Here is an 11927-nt window from a genome sequence, read left to right on the forward strand (position 1 = left end):
AAAAAAAAAAAAAAAATTAATTCTCAACTACCACTTTGTTTTGCAACTCCTAAAGCATTTTAAAGCATTTCCATATAGTTTTCAGGCTTTTAAAAGGTTTTTCTTTTTTATTTCTAATTCATCTTAAGCCAAGTATTTCTGCTTTTCCAGTTTTTTTTCCCCCTCCATATATACTTTTTTCTCGTAATTTTCAGACTATATTTCTTCACTTTTCTGTATTTGTGATAGGGAAAAACCAGAAAACAAATGTATATACATGCAATACAAATAGTCAACAACTGAAATGGCTAATAATAGAGGATTTGTTGGAACAATCTAAAGAGCTACAAAATCGGCCAGGCATGGTGGCTCATGCCTGTAATCCCAGCACTTTGGGAGGTTGAGGCAGGTGAATCACCTGAGGTCAGGAGGTCGAGACCAGCCTGACCAACATGGAGAAACCCCAGCTCTACTAAAAACCCAAAAATTAGCTGGGCGTGGTGGTGTGCGCCTGTAACCCCAGCTACTCAGGATGCTGAGGCAGGAGAATCGCTTGAACCCGGGGGGGCGGAGGTTGCAGTGAGTCAAGACCACACCACTGCACTCCAGCCTGGGCGACAACAGCAAAACTCCGTCTCAAAAAAAAAAAAAAAAACCCAAACAAACAAGAACTACAAAATCTCCTCAAAACCTAAAAATCTTGATTTGGTAACATTCATTTTGACCAAACTGTTCTGTTGAAAATCTTCCTTTTATCCAAATTTTGACATGAAGGGCATATCTATATAGTAACCAATAATATTCACAAGGTATTTTCACTCACATTTAATGTATAGTGGCTAAAAAAATAGGACTGAAAAACATTTTAATTTAGGAAGTTGGAAAAATAAACCAAGAACACAGACTGATCAGGAATTGGGTAAGAGGGGATGATGGTACAGAGATCTTCTTAATGTTTCTACCACTGGGCAAAGAAACCTGAGAATTAACTGATCCCAAGGACTGCCCTCTTAGTCCTATGAGGCCTCTAACTTCAACAGGGGTACAACCTGTGCCAAGTGAATAACTTGACTCCAAAGTATCATTCAGATGCCTAAGGTCAGTTAATACCATCGTGCTTCCCATCATTGCTATCCTTGGCAACTATCCAAAATACAGTCTCTACATCTATACTTCTAAATTTTTGTCTGTATTTCTTTCCCTCATACCATTTGCTTCTTGCTGTTCTCCCTCCATCCTTTTCATTGGGGCCTTCAGAATTCCTATAAGATTTTGTTTTAATCTATCCCACAATCCCTACACACAATCTTTTTTTTTTTGGCGCAGTCTCGCATTGTTGCCTGGGCTAGAGTGCAGAGGTGCAATCTCAGCTCACTGCAACCTCTGCCTCCCAAGTTCAAGCAATTCTCCTGCCTCAGCCTCCCAAATAGCTGAGACTACAGGCGCACACCACCACACCCAGCTAAGTTTGTGTGTGTGTGTGTGTGTGTGTGTGTGTGTGTGTATTAGATGGAGTCTAGCTCTGTTGCCCAGGCTGGAGTGCAGTGGCACAATCTGGGCTCACTGCAACCTCTGCCTCCCAGGTTCAAGCAATTCTCCTGAGCAACTGGGATTACAGGCATGTACCACCATGACTGACTAATTTTTGTATTTTCAGTAGAGATGAGGTTTCACCATGTTGGCCAGGCTGGACTCGAACCCCTGACCTCATGATCCCCCTGCCTCAGCCTTCCAAAGTGCTGGGATTACAGGTGTGAGCCACCGTGCCCAGCCAATTTTTTGTATTTTTAGTATAGACGGGGTTTCACTATGTCGGCCAGACTGGATTTTTTTTTTTTTTTGAGACGGAGTTTTGCTCTTGTTGCCCAGGCTGGAGTGCGATGGTGCAATCTCAGCTCACTGCAACCTCTGCCTCCCAGGTTCAAGCGATTCTCCTGTCTCAGCCTCTCAAATAGCTGGGATTACAGGTATGCGCCACCACGCCCGGCTAATTCTGTATTTTTAGTAGAGCTGGGGTTTCTCCATGTTGGTCAGGCTGGTCTTGAACTCCTGACCTCAGGTGATCCACCAGCCTCAGCCTCCCAAAGTGCTGGGATTACAGGCATGAGCCACCACGCCCGGCCTCTCTGTTCTTTAGCTCTACACAGAATACTTGTAGTGTCTTGCCTCTCTAGTTTAATTGAATCTTGGGTCTCCTGAAGGATACTTCTCAAATTCTTTTTTCAAAGTGGATGGTGCTCATTTTTCCACATTCCACTAATCCCAGGGGAGGCTTCAGCATTCTCTTAGCTCTCCATTAGCACTTCCAACATCATTGCTCCACTAAGGAAAAAAAAATGCCTCCTCCTTTGAGATTCATGCCTCTGGCTAGTTTACCCTTATCCCAGCCATCTATTAAACTAGTGATTATAGGCTGGGCTCCATGGCTCACATCTGTAATCCCAGCACTTTAGGAGGCTAAGGCGGGTGGATCACCTGAGATCAGGAGTTTCAAACCAGCCTGGCCAACATGGTGAAATCCGTCTGTACTAAAAATACAAAAATTAGCCAGGCATGGTGGCGGGCGGCTATAATCCTAACTACTGGGGGGGGGGGGCTGAGGCACAAGAATTGCTTGAACCTGGGAGGTGGAGGTTGCAGTAAGCCAGGATTGCACCACTGTACTGCAGCCTGGGCGAGAGTGAGACAGTAAGACTTTCTCTCAAAAAAAAAAAAAAAAAAAAAAAAAAAACTAGCCATCAAAAGCTCAAGTTTCTGGCCCACAAGTCTTATCCATTCTAAGTTCCACTATCGTCAAGGTCTATGTGATAACCTATCTAAAACTTAAGAACTGGCCAGGCGCAGTGGCTCATGCCTGCAATCCCAGTACTTTGGGAGGCCAAGGCGGGTGAATCGCTTGAGGTCAGGAGTTTGAGAATAGTAGCCTGGTCAAAGTGGCGAAATCCCGTCTCTACTGAAAATACAAAAATTAGCAGGGCGTGGTGGTAGATGCCTGTAATTCCAGCTGCTTGGGAGGCTGAGGCAGGAGAGTTGCTTGAACCTGGGAGGCAGAGGTTTCAGTGAGCCGAGATCATGCCACTGCACTCCAGCTGGGGCAACAGAATGAGACTCCATCTCACAAAAAAAAAAACCAAAAAAAAAAAAACAAAAAAAAACCAAACAGGAAAAACACAGATATTAAGAAATGTTTACAGAATTAAATTAATGATTATAGGTTCCAAAATACTTGTTTAACGACACTAATTTATGTAGCAATGACAATATATTTATAGTGTTTTATTCATAGTTGACCAAGTACTTTCACATACATAATCCCACATGATTCCGAGGGACATCCTATGAGTTTGGTCAGGCACATTTTTGTTGTTTTTTTTCCGACACAGTCTCACTCTGTTGCCCCAGCTGGAATGCAATGGTGAGATCTCAGCTCATGGCAACCTCTGCCTACCAGGTTCAAGCAATTCTCCCTACCTCAGCCTCCCAAGTAGCTGGGATTACAGGCACCCACCATCACACCAGGCTAATTAGTATATTTTTAATAGAGACGGGGTTTCACCATGTTGGCCAGGCTGGTCTTGAACATATGACCTCAAGTGATCTGCCCGCCTCTACCTCCCAAAGTGCTGGGGTTAGGGTCAGGCAAGTTTTATCTCCATTTCACAAACGACAGATAACAAGTTCAGAGATGTTAAGTTGCTTCTCAAGGCGTTTCACTAGTAAGAAGTAGAGCCACAGTTGAAACTGAAGTCTTCAGAATGCTGCTCCTGTATCATCTGCCTTTATACCAACATAATGACAATTTTCTTTTGACAAAAGGAGACATCAAAAGGCTGATCATGGCTGGGCATGGTGGCTCACACCTGTAACCTCAGCACTTTGGGAGGCCAAGGCAGGACAATCACTGGAGCCCAGGAAATCGAGACCAATCTGGGCAACATAGTGAGACTCCCGTCTCCATAAAAAATAAACAAAATTAGCCAGGCATGGTGATGTGTGCCTGTAGTCCCAGCTACTTAGTAGGCTGAGTTGGGGGATCGCTTGAGCCCAGAAGTTTGAACCTGCAGTGAGCTATGATCATGCCACTGCACTCCAGCCTGGGTGACAGAGCAAGATCCTGTCTTGAGGTTTAAAAAAAAAAAAAAAAAAAAAAAAAAAAAAGCCTCATCATGAAGAATGATATAACCATTTGCTTGCCAGGAGTAGAAGTATGGTTTGGCCACATGCTTTAAGGAAAGATTCAATAAATCCAACAGCATTGTCTTCAAAATTTCAAGGTATCCATTGGGTCTCTTTCAGTTTGTGGTGGTTCTTTAAATATATTTTTCCCTCAAAATTGGCTCCCTTTCCTGGCTTACCCCTGTTAAGGTATCACCATTCTCTATCACTCACACTTAATGTCATTGTTCTCTTTCTGAACTCTAAGTCCTATCGATTCTTCAAATTCAATTTTCTTAAATCTCCATTGTTGCAATACTAGTTCAAGTTCTTATTATTTACTAGAAAAATATTTTCTTCCTCTTTGACTGAACAAAGTAGTAAATTAACCTACTTAAAAACTTGGGGTAGTTTCTTAATGACTAAAGAATAAAGAAAAAGAAAACCTTGAATATTATTTTCAAGATTCTTCTCAATTTAACCATTCTCAGTCTTTTACATATCATTCCAATCTTTGCATCTAATTACAATTGCCCAATTTAATCTAGCCCTAAAGCAAAATTATTCTGATTATTGTTTCCTAAAAAACTGTTGCTCACCTATTTCACTTCCATACTCAATCACTCATCCAATATACTCACCTTCTAATATTAGTAAGAATTTGTGTCACATCTAGTTTTTCATGCCTTGGTCATCCCTCACTTGGACTACTCCATTAATCTCCTAACTAGACAACCTTCTCCCCCTCCAATAATTTGTTGCACACAACATGACCAGAATTAGCCATCAAAAAACAGAATACTGGGTCACTATTCTACTTTAAACCTTCAATAATAATAATAATAATGGTGATGGCTACCACTGGTTGAGTACTTACCATGTGCCAGGCCAGGCACTGTGGTACCTACTTTACATGCACAGTCTCTATTAATTCTCCAACAACCCTATAATAAGATTTTATTAGTTCTACTTTACAGATAAGAAAATTAAGGCTTGGGGATGTTAAGTATCTTGTCCATGGCAAAAAGGTTATTAAGTGGTAGAGCTAGGATTCAAACCCAGGCAGTCTGACTCCAGAGCTTGTGTTTTTAATTATCCAGGTACTATATACTGCTATACTGCTTAATAGCTTAAGTTTCAGCTCCTCAACTTGTAATACAAAAGATCCTTTCTAACTTCATTCCTGTCACTCCTTGCCAAGCACTTTACATACCTCTGCCATACATTTCATGCTTTTTTCAAACTCCATGCCTTTCTACTTGTTTTCCCTACTCTAGCTCCACTTTCTGTCTGGCGAAATTCTATGCATCCTTCAAGGACTACCTCGAAACATTATCCTCTCAGTGATGCTTTCCCTCAAAGTAAGATAGCCAATCCCTTCTTTACAGCTCCAGTAGCGCTTTGTACCAAATTCATTATATTATTTATTTATAATAGTATCTTCCCCACTAGAATGCCAGCACTACAAGAAAATCTATCTTAATATTCTATTCACTTCTGTATTATCATCAATGCCTAGTACAATGCCTGGTACAAAGCTGGTACTCAATAATCATTGCACAAATAAATGGTCCCAATCCTCTATTTTAATCCTAACCATCCATCAAGGCCACTTTGCTTCTATACAAGCCATTCCTAGGCCATTCCAGTCCAGAGTCATCACTACCTCCTTTGAACTCAGACAACTTGCTGGCTCAGAAACTTACCTGGCAATTATTAACTGTTACCTGTCCTTATGATATATATTGTTAATTTTTCAAGAATATTTATTCATGAATCAAGATTGTATTTTGTATTTTATACTTTTGTTGTTCTCCTACAGTTTTGTGATACAGCAGACATTTAATAAATATTTGCTATTTCACAACTGTCATGTTCCAAAATAAATTTTACACACCATACACAGATGATGCCCAATTAGCTTCAGCTTATTTCATCTCTGGGTATAAAAAACATTTTTTATGGTGAAATGAAGTCATATGATTGGCATACTTTGTTTAATAAATCAAGGTTCTTTTTACCAAACTTTTCCTTACAACTCTTGCCAATTCATTCAATAGCTCTGGAACCTGAAGCTTTTGCCTCACTACTGAGCAGCTATATATCCAACTTGGCATTTTCCTTTTAAGGTAACTTGTTACCATAGTGTTCCCTCTCCCTTTCCCTCTCACTCCATCCCCTCACAGTCTCTTTTTCTCTCTCTTTCTGTTCCTTTGTTTTCACAAGGACACACGGTACTGAAGATTTATTTTATTTATTTTTATTTATTTATTTGAGACAGAAATATCGCTCTGTCACCCAGGCAGGGGTGCAGTGGCACAATCTTGGCTCACTGCAGCCTCCACTTCTCGGGTTCAAGTGATTCTCCTGCCTCAGCCTCCCGAGTAGCTAGGATTACAGGTGCTTGCCACCACGCCCTGCTGCTAACTTTTGTTTGTTCCGTTGGTGTTTTTTTTTTTTTTTTGAGACAGAGTCTCGTGCTGTTGCCCAGGCTGGAGTGCAGTGGTATGATCTTGGTTCACTATAACCCCTGCCTCCCAGTTCAAGCGATTCTCCTGCCACAGCCTCCTGAGTAGCTAGGGTTACAGGCATGCGCCACCACACCTCGCTAATTTTTGTATTTTTAGTAGAGGTGGGGTTTTACCATGTTGGTCAGGCTGGTCTCAAACTCCTGACCTCGTGATCCGCCCGCCTTGGCCTCCCAAAGTGCTGGGATTACAGGCATGAGCCACTGTGCCCGGCCAAATTTTTGTATTTTCAGTAGAGATGGGGTTTCACCATGTTGGCCAGGCTAGTCTCAAGTGATCCTCCCGCCTCGGCCTCCCAAAGTGCTGTGATTACAGGCATGAACCACTGCATCTGGCCTAAAGATTTATTTTAGTATAGTTAACAGTAATGGGAGTGGAAAGTAAAAGAAAAATAATTTCCAGGAGTTATCTTTTTACATAGGTAAGTCCACAAAATAGACTTTGTAAACAAAAATTAAAATTCAAGCTGCTTTAAAATATAATGAAATAGAACTAGCAAGAAACACTGAAGTAGCTATGTCACACCAAGGCTATATGGATTATCTGAAAATAAGTTACCTGGCTGGGTGTGGTGGCTCACGCCTATAATCCCAACATTTTCGGAGGCCAGGGTGGGCGGCTCACGTGAGGTCAGGAGTTTGAGACCAGCCTGACCAACATGGAGAAACCCCGTATCTATTAAAAATACAAAATTTGCCGTGTGTGGTGGCTCATGCCTCTAATCCCAGCTACTCAGGAGGTTGAGACAGAAGAATTGTTTGAAGCCGGGAGGTGGAGGTTGCAGTGAGCCAAGATGATGTCATTGCACTCCAGCCTGGGCAAGAAGAGCGAAACTCTGTCTCAAAAAACAAACAAACAAATAATAACTGAAGTGTTAAGGTACTAGAAAACACTTCAGTCAAATGACTTCAGATTTATAAGCAGGGTAACTGGCAACAGCATGTAAATGAATTCTAAGGTTGCCAATCAGAAATATTTTAGCTTAAAAAAATTAAAACACATAAATTCAGCATTTAGGTTCAATCTGAAAGTCTGATAATTTGAGGTTAATATAACCCAGGAAATAATGTTAAGAAAATGACTCACATTGTAGGTGCTAAAATGAACATATACCCAATATTGACAATGCTCTCTAAGTAAAAAGGTGAATTTTTCTATTAATACTAACAGTCTTGATAATCTCAAGAGAAAATCCAGCTTTACAAATCTAGAATCTGGCATACAAAGCAAAAAGTACATTTTTTAAGTATCTGGGGAAAAAAGGAGGTATCTGGGCAATTCAGGTCAAGCAAACTTTGTGGGGAGGAGAGAAAGCAATATTCATCAATTCAGGGTTTTGTGCTTTAATTACCTATACCAGCTTTGCTGATGTGGTAAGAAAGCACACATGCAGATATGGTTAGATATTTTTCCTAATTTTTTTTCCATTTTCTTATTTCCTACATAGCTAAAGAATGCTTAATAGAATATAATTAAAAGGGTATATACCATCTCACTTAATAAGGTGGGTTAGATAACTTTCAAAAAGAGGAAGAATTTGACTTGAGCCAGCAGTTGGAGTAGGCTCAGAACTGAACTTAATCAACCAAAAACCTAATCACCCATAATCAATGACATGGAATTACCACTAATAATTTTAGTGACAAGCTAATCACATTTACATATGAATCACCTACAGTATTCCAAGCTCCCAAACTTCACAAAAAGTGAATTTCAGGTATCTGATCTTAAACACAGAAAGACCTATACACCCTTAAAAACCTACATGACTATAAAATGTAGGCCTTATGACTAGAAACATAGAGTATAAAATTTTGACACTAAGAAGTTCCAGGGAGGCAGGCCGGGCGCGGTGGCTCACACCTATAATCCCAACACTTTGGGAGGCCAAGATGGGAGGATCATGAGGTCAGGAGTTTGAGACTAGCCTGGCCAACATGGTGAAACCCCGCCTCTGCTGAAAAATACAAAAAATTAGCCGGGCATGGTGGTGTACACCTGTAATCCCAGCTACTAGGGAGGCTGAGGCAGGAGAATCGCTTGAATCCAGGAGGCGGAGGTTGCAATGAGGGAGATTGCGCCATTGCACTCCACTTGGGCAATAAGAGCGAAACTGTCTCAAAAAAATAAAAGAAGTTCCAGGGAGAAAAAGACTACTTGCATTTAATGCCAACAGATGGTCTCCATAATATTACTACTAAGAAAATGTATGGATACAAAACTACCACCACATTGTGGACTTAAAAGAAATTTGGATTTTAACGAGTTAAACTTAAGCTGAACTCACACAAGTCATCATTTATCTCAGGCAACCAGTATTCTGTACCATCAGGTATCACATTATAGAATAATTACTGAATAAAAGACAAGGAAGAATCCTGCAAATGAAATTTAAAAGTGGATTTCTGGATCTGTAAGAAAGGTGAATTTCCCAGTAAATGCAGGAGACTCCATGAGCAGTGCAAAGTAGTCTGTTACACACCATCTTTAAAAATATAATCCATACAGCATTCCAACTGGTTAACAAATTCCATAAAAAAATGAAAGTTGTCTCTATGAAGAGGGCTCAATGAAACACAAGAAATATGATAACCATGAGCTTTATTTAACTATAATTTTCTATATTAACAAGCTCCTTTCCTATTTATCTAAATCAAATGGCTTTTTTTTTTTTTTTTGAGACAGAGTCTCGTGCTGTTGCCCAGGCTGGAGTGCAGTGGCCGCCTCCCGGGTTCACGCCATTCTCCTGCCTCAGCCTCCAGAGTAGCTGGGATTACAGGCGCCCGCCACCTCGCCCGGCTAGTTTTTTGTATTTTTTTTAGTAGAGACGGGGTTTCACTGTGTTAGCCAGGATGGTCTCGATCTCCTGACCTCGTGATCCGCCCGTCTCGGCCTCCCAAAGTGCTGGGATTACAGGCTTGAGCCACCGCGCCCGGCCTCAAATGGCTTTTATTCCACACCAATAATCTGCAAATATGACTGCCTTGGACTCACAACTCACCCCTAAGGAATCTGCCTTATGTTTGGAATCTTATTTTCACTGCATTAAAGCAGTACAGAAAAAAACATTACCATATATATGACAAGGAATAAGAAGATTCACAAGCATTAAGGATAGTAGCATAAACTCACTGTTCAGGAATGTGATTGGTTACCCCATCTAACAGTCTGGTGAAAAGTGCCCAGGGAAATGAACACACAACACAGAAATACAGTCAGAACATGAAGAGGTAGCCTATGTCCCCTGTTCCCACCCCCACAAAACTCCAGGATTTCTTGACAGAACGAATGCCTGCATTACTTTTTTTCTTTTTTTTTAAGATTTATCTGTATAAGGATTCCATAAATTCTTTATTCAGCTCATTCCAATGCCTGGCCCAACTGGATATACTAGTAACTTAAGCCTAGGTGCAAACCAGTGTTTTTTGTTTTTGGAGACAGGGCCGGGCTCTGTCGTCCAGGCTGGAGCACACTAGAGCAAATCTCGGCTCACTGCAACCTCCGCCTCTCAGGCTCCAGCGACTCTCGTGCCTCAGCCTCCCAAGCAGCCGGGACTACAGGGGCGCACCACCATGCCCGGCTAATTTTTATTTTTTGTATTTTTGGCAGAGACAAGGTTTCGCCATGTTGCCCAGGCTGGTCTCCAACTCCTGAGTTCAAGCGATCCACCTGCCTCATCGGCATCCCAAAGTGCTGGGATTACAGGTGTGAGCCATCACACCGGGCCAAATTAGTATTACTCTTTTAAGAACCAAAGAAGGTTCAGGTTTGAAATTTTTAATTAAAAAAAAAAAAGAAAAAAGGTTTCCTTGATTTTTTTTTTTTGAAACGGCGTCTCGCTCTGTTGCCCAGGCTGGAATGCAGTGGCATGATCTCGGCTCACTGCAAGCTCCGCCTCCCGGGTTCACGCCATTCTCCTGCCTCGGCCTCCCAAGTAGCTGGGACTACAGCGCCCACCACCACACCCGGCTAATTTTTTGTGTTTTTAGTAGAGACGGGGTTTCACCATGTTAGCCAGGAAGGTCTCGATCTTCTGACCTCGTGATCTGCCCACCTCGGCCTCCCAAAGTGCTGGGAGTACAGGCGTGAGCCACCAAGCCCGGCCGTTTTTAAATATTTTAATGGAAACACATGAGTCAGATTTCCAAAAGTAGGCTAACGGTGTTTAAATACTGTGCCAGTGTATTTGAGAAGCTGAATGAAAACAAAAGTACCTATGTTTTAAAAATAAATACAATACAAATAAGGAAAAGTTTATTCTACGATTTCAATTTATCAATCAAGATACATAGTAAAGAGAATAATTTCAATTATTTTTCACCTCCACAGCAGTGTTTGAGGTTGGTAGGCTCTCCCAGGAAGCTTGGAATCTTAAGCAACTCAATTAGCTCTCAATTTCTCTATTTTAAATTAATCTGCTGACCTGTTGTGGGTAAACATCCATAAATTCTGCCCTGGCTGAGAAACATATAACTTTTTCGCCTAGGATGAGTGTGTGGGTGTGTGTTTGTAGGGGAGCGGTAACCCCTTTTGACCAAAGTGTTGATGGTTTTCTAAGTAAATACTCCCTATCCACAATTTTGTTGTTGTTGTTTATGCTGCTTTCTCTCCCTTTCTGCACTATAAAGACTGGCCTCCCAATTCCTGCCCCAACCCTTCACCGAGGTCCAATCCCACAAGGTTCCCCCAGTTTCTGCTCCGGGTGGCACCAGACGGCCAAAAGTGAACCCCTGCGGTTGTCGCTAGCTAGACGCGGATAGGGCGGACGACTGTCACCGGGGAGCAAGCGTGAGCCAAAGGCGAGGTGATTTCTGACTGCTCACCGGCGGGCCTCGCGTGGCTGAAGGTCTCCGAGCCCCTCAGTTCGCCCCGGCAAGCCAGAGGTGCAGCTGTCGCGGGGCAGGAAACTAATCGCGGCCCCTGCGCCGCTTTGACAGGCCGAGTGGGGAGAAAAGGGGCTCACTGCAGCTAACAGCCTCAACCCTTGGGCTAGGAAGCCACGGGAGCAAAACCTCCGCCCCGGCCTGAAAGCAACCGGTAGACCGCGGAGCCACTGCCACCGACTCAGTCCTGCCCAGCAGGGGCCCGCCCAGGGGCCACTCCCCAAGGGAGGCAGCCACTCACTCGCCCGCCCTTCCGGGCCCACTCCCGAGGGGACGGTCTCCCGCCCGCTCTCACACACAGCTAGCTCCTCAGGCCAGGCCCCCAGGGCTTCGTCCACCTCTCACCTTTGACGACGCGGTCAGCCCCGGGAGGGGGCGGCGG

The 11927-nt window shown here is 42.7% G+C and overlaps 1 protein-coding gene across 3 annotated transcripts in view; it reads right to left on the minus strand.

The window, feature by feature from the left end:
* Positions 1 to 11921, minus strand: part of PPP3CB (protein phosphatase 3, catalytic subunit, beta isozyme) — a 60630-nt gene extending 48709 nt beyond the window's left edge. For all 3 annotated transcript variants that reach the window (XM_011928095.1, XM_011928103.1, XM_011928091.1), the window contains exon 1: positions 11891 to 11921. The gene's annotated coding sequence lies outside the window, so the exon portion shown is untranslated. The remainder of the gene's footprint in view (positions 1 to 11890) is intronic.
* Between the last annotated feature and the right edge of the window lie 6 nt (positions 11922 to 11927).

The sequence above is a fragment of the Colobus angolensis genome, unplaced genomic scaffold (assembly GCF_000951035.1).
Source record: "Colobus angolensis palliatus isolate OR3802 unplaced genomic scaffold, Cang.pa_1.0 Scaffold12, whole genome shotgun sequence".
Taxonomy (NCBI): Eukaryota; Metazoa; Chordata; class Mammalia; order Primates; family Cercopithecidae; genus Colobus; species Colobus angolensis.